At 43.4% G+C, this 5,502-nt stretch overlaps 1 pseudogene; it reads left to right on the forward strand.

Annotated features, from left to right (window-relative positions):
* Nucleotides 1-367: 367 nt before the first annotated feature.
* LOC100020827 (nuclear transport factor 2-like) lies at nt 368-5,294 on the forward strand (annotated as a pseudogene).
* Nucleotides 5,295-5,502: the final 208 nt, after the last annotated feature.

Below are 5,502 nucleotides of genomic sequence, written 5' to 3' on the forward strand. Positions count from 1 at the left end.
TAGAATAAGATTATCTGAGGTTCTAATCACAATCTTTCTACATGTGTGATTTGGGTTCATTGTTTGCTGGTACTGGCTAAGAGATAGAAGGGTAGATCAATGGAATAGACTTAGGGTAAATAGCCTCAGCAATTGACTGTTTGATAAAGTCAAAGACACCAGCTTTGGGGATAAGAACTCATTATTTGACAAAATCTGCTGGGAAAATTGGAAAAGGGTATGGTAAGGACTGCAGTGGGCTCAGGGTAGGCAAGGTAAGAGGGTAGAGGGGGACAGTTGGTCCTGGACCATGCTCAGTTGCTGCCACCACCACCATGGCTGTCATTGTACCAGTCTGTCCATTCCTGCTGCTAGGTGAGGATCCAGAATGGGAGACAAGCTGATCTGGGAGCATATTGGATCCAGCTTTGTGCAACATTACTACCAGATATTTGATAATGACAGAATCCAATTAGGAACAATATACATCCATTCATCTTGCCCTATGTGGGAAGGGCAGCAATGCCAAAGCAAAGCAGCCATTGTGGAGAAATTGATTAGCCTTCTATTTCAGAAAACACAATATAGCATCACAGCTCAGGACCGACAACCCATTCCTGACAGCTGTATTCTCAGTATGGTTGTAGGACAGCTAAAGATAAAGAAACTGAGGCTCAGACAAGTTAAATGACTTTCCCATAGTCACACCATAATCCGATGAAGCCTCATAATGGGATTCCACCAGATATTTCTATTAAAGAACATCAGTGATACTTGGGTCTGCACCAATGACATGCTCAGGCTAACACTGCACAACTTCGGCGGAACCTCCTCTTCCCAAGGCACCCACTCTTTTTCCTTCTCTCTCCTCTTCCTATTATTCACACTTCCTCTCCCCAGCCCCTTTATAAAATTCCAAATATCATACAAAAGCCTGTGGGGCTTTGGTGAGTGGATACTGTGGCAGTGGCAGCATCACTGTTTAAGGGTGAATGATGTTTGGATGTTAGAATAGCTGCATCTGACAGAATAAGTTTGTGTTGTACCAGACCAAACCTTATATAGTGGTAGTCTCTCGGTGACCAAGAATGACTATTGTCTTTGTGCAGTTTCATCAACGGTGTACCCTCATGTGGCTTTGGAGTCCAAAGGCTGAGGCGCAGAGTTTGTGGCACATGGGACATGGAACGCCAGTTGTTACGGTAGGTGCGGTTGTGGCCTGGTGTTGGCGTTCATGCGCAGCAGCGAGATGTCGACATCGTTCATTTTCAAAGGTGCTGGTGGCATGGTTAATGTGGGTTCGCCAGCTGCTTCTGTCAGAGGCAGCAAGATCTATTTGCTTTGGTGTAATGCCAGCCCACTTCAAGTTTAACTTTAGCTGATCCTTGAATCTTTTCTTTGGTCGGCCTTGTTTCCTGAATCCAGCTGACAGTTCACCATAGAATACCTGCTTTGGTATTCGCTGTGGGTCCATGCGGATGATGTGTCCAGACCATCATAGCTGGATTTTGAGGACCATGACTTCGATGCTGGTGGAGTTGGCTCTGTCGAGGACTTCCTGATTGGTGATTCGGTCCTGCCATCGGATACTCATGATTGACTGGAGAGAGCTTTGGTGGAATTACTCCAACTGCTTCATGTGCTTTGGGTACAGTGTCCATGTCTCGCAACCGTATAGGAGCAAGCTGAGGACCACTGCGTTATACACTTTGAGCTTCGCCCAAGTGCCTGGCTGGCCTTTGTGATCCTGGCATTAATCTCGTGGTCTAGGGACCCATCATTGGCAATGGTGCTACCCAGGTACTTGAAAGTGTTGACGTTAGAAAGCTGCGTGCCATCAATTGTAATGCACGGCTGGTTAGTTGGCCTCCCTGGTGCAGGTTGGAACAGCACCTCTGTTTTTCTGAGGCTGATAGGCCAAACAGTTTTGTTGCGGTGGAGAACCTGTCTACAATGGTTTGGAGATGATTTTCTTGGTGGGCCATGAGAGCACAGTCATCTGCAAAGAGAGCTTCCAGGATGAGTCTCTCTGTTGTCTTTGTTTTTGTAGTCAGGCAGCGAAGGTCGAATAGTGAGCCATCCAGTCGTTATTTGATGAAGACTCCCAGGTCTAGATCCATCACAGCATGTCGTAATATTTGGGTGAAGTATAGGTTGAATAGTACCGGAGCGAGGACATAGCCTTGTTTCATGCCATTGGAGATTTTGAAGAGATCAGAAGTCTCTCCACCAGATAGGACGTCCCCTGTCATGTAGACATGAAAGAGCTGGATCAGTTTGACGAATTTTGCTGGGCAACTGAGCTTGCTGAGGATCACCTGCAATGCGTCCCTGTTCACTGTGTCAAAAGCCTTTGTTAGGTCTGTGAAGACAATGTAGAGACTTAGATTCTGCTCAAGGCATTTTTCCTGCATTTGCCTCAATGTGAAGACCATGTCGATGGTGCTGCGATCTGGTCGGAAGCCACATTGTGATTCAGGCAGGTTCTGATCTGAAACAGATGACAGGAGTCTGTTGAGTATAACACGGGTGAGGATCTTTCCAGCAGTGGAGAGTAGTCATCATCGTCCACTACAGATGCCTCTGTAGTTGTCACAGGCTGCTCATGAGCCTTTGTTCTTGTATAGGGCTATGATGGAGACATCTCTGAGTTCTGGGGGAATGTCTTCCTCTTCCCATATGCTGGTCAGGACTATGTGGAATGCCTGGAGTGCCTTTCCATTTAAGGCCTTCTACGCCTTGGTTGGGATCCCGTCTTTACTGGGTGCCTTGCCTGCACTCATTTGTTGAATGGCTTTTTTGACTTCCTCCATTGAAGGAGGGATGTCAAGTTGTTCAATGGTGCTGTTTTGGGGGATCTGGTCAAGGGCACATTGGTCGCCTGAAGAGGGTTGGTTGAGAAGCTGACTGAAGTGTTCTTTCCACCTGTTGCTGATGCCTTTTTTATCTTTTATGAGAGTGTCACCGTCAGAGGATAGCAAGGGAGTGCTGCTGGGTTTTAATGGCCCATAGACAGTCTTGAGGGCACTGAAAAATTGTTTGTAGTTTTTCATATCAGCAAAACACTGGATTTCTTCTGCCTTTTTTTCCCACCATCGGTCTTGCATCTTCCTGATCTCATGCTGCGCCATGGCTTGGAGAGACTTGAATCTGTTCTTTTTTAGACCTGTTTGAAGACCTGTTGAGCAAAAAGAACAAAGCCTTTATGGAGTGGCAAAATAACCCAAACTCTGCTTCTAAAAAGTACATGTGCAGCCAGATAGTGATTTGTTCAGGTGTTCCAATGCCTCATTATATAATAAAACCAAGAAAATTTCCTTAACAAAAAAAAGAAGAGAGTATGGCAAAGATTAAGTTTAGAACAATATCTCACACCCTATACCAACATAATTTCAAAATTAGTACATGACTTAAACAGGAAGTCATATTATATAACTAAATTAGGTGAACATAGAATAGCATACCTGTCAGATCTATGGAGAAGGGAAGAATTTAAGACCAAACAAGAGATAGAGTATGTTATAAGATGTAAAATGGATAATTTTGATTTAATTAAATTAAAAAGGTTTTATACAAAGAAAACCAGTGCAACTAAGATTAGAAGGAAATCAACAAACTGGGAAAATTTTTAACAAATTTCTCTGATATAGGTCTAATTTCTCAAATATATAAGAATTAAGTCAAATTGATAAAACCTAAGTCATTTTATAAATGGTCACATGATATGAATAGATATATGGAAAAAATGCTCTAATTTCTCTTGATAGAGAAATGTAAATTAAAACAAATATGAGGTACTACCTCACACCTATCAGATTAGTCAATATGACATTAAATGAAAATAATAAAAGTTGGAGGGAATGTGGCAAAATTTGAACACTAATGTAGTAATGGTAAGCCTTTTAGAATCTATCCTGTGCCATGCCACGCCCCCTTCCCTAGACTGGGTGCCTTTCCGCGCCCCCTCCAAAGACTGAGTGACCCCCACTTTATCTCAGACAGGGGTAGGAGAAGGGAGGGAGTGGCCCAGATGTTCAGCTCAGGGGAGGGAGGGAGTAAGTGCTTCCTTTGGGCTTCTAGGCAGAGAGTGATGAGAGGCTTGTGTGGAGGGTAGGGAGGGAATGGCCTGGGTCTGTGCTCAGGGAAGGGAGTAAGCCATTGTGCCAATGGGTGGGGAGATGTGGTGGAGAGGGGGAAGGGAACAGCTCTGTTGAGTCTCTCTGCCTTTCTAGTAACTAACTCCAGCAGGCTACTACATGTGTGTCCACAGAGAGGTCTCTGCATACCATCTTTGTCACGTATGCCATAGGTTTGCCATCAACGCACTAATGCATTGCCAGTGGAGTCGTGACTTGATCCAACCAATCTGGAGGGCAATTTGGACTATAGGGACTATAAAAGAATGTATATCATTTGTTCCAGTAATACCATTACTAGGTCTGTATCCCAGAGTTTAAAAAAAAAGTGGGGGGAGGACTTGTTTGTACAAAAATATTTATAACTGCTTTTTGTGGTGGCAAAAAATTGGAAACTGAAAGGATGTCCCTCAATTGGGCAATGGCTGAACAAATTGTGGTATGTGATAGTTATGAAATACTATTGTGCTATAAGGAATGATAAGCAGATGATATCAGAAAGAACTGGAAAGATCTATATGAACTGATACAGAGTGCAATAAGCAGAATCAGGAGAACATTATACACAGTAACTGAAATATTGTGGGATGATCAAATGGGAAAGACTTTTCTACTAATAAAAATACAATGATCCAAGACAATTCTGAGGGACTTATTAAAAAGAATGCTATCCAACTCCAGAGAAAGAACTTTTGGACTATAAATGTACATGAAAGAGTTCTCTTTGCTCCACCCCTTCTCTTTGCTCCTTAACACCAGAGCTGAAGTTTCCCCAGGTCTTCCAGAGTCATTTTCAAGGTTTCCAGAGGACAAGTAGTTGGAGAGCTACATGGCCAGCTGCCTCCCATCTCCACCATGAAGCTGTTTACTTCGGTGATGATCTATGTTCCCATCAGCCTCATCCTCCTGTCCACTTCCTGGCACACAACTTGCTTAGCAGAAACACACAATTCCTCATCCGTGTTTCATGCTCCCGTCTCAGACTCAGAGAACAAGGCACAGTGCTCTAGTCTAGATTTCTGCTCTCAGGCTGCCCAGTGCTATAAGCATGGAATGGATGAAGATGGTTGGATTGCAGCAGCTATTGGTTGGAGTCTCTGGTTTCTCATGCTCATTTTGTTCTGTGTGGGCAAACTCAGAAAGATGACACCTGATGAATCCAAGTCCATACAAGAGTGAAATTTGGGACTCTATAGACAAGATTACCAAACTCTTACCAGTTTCCAAATGAAGGGAAGGGGATAGTCTTGAAATAAGATTCATTTTGCTTTTTAAAGAGAATAGAAGAAGAAATGTCCAATTTCAGCAAGGTATTAGTTCTTTAATGCCTGGTTTCAAAGGGTTACTTGACCCTGATAGTTTTCTTTTTCTCTGTCTTTAATATCAG

The sequence above is a fragment of the Monodelphis domestica genome, chromosome 5 (assembly GCF_027887165.1).
Source record: "Monodelphis domestica isolate mMonDom1 chromosome 5, mMonDom1.pri, whole genome shotgun sequence".
NCBI classification, from domain to species: domain Eukaryota; kingdom Metazoa; phylum Chordata; class Mammalia; order Didelphimorphia; family Didelphidae; genus Monodelphis; species Monodelphis domestica.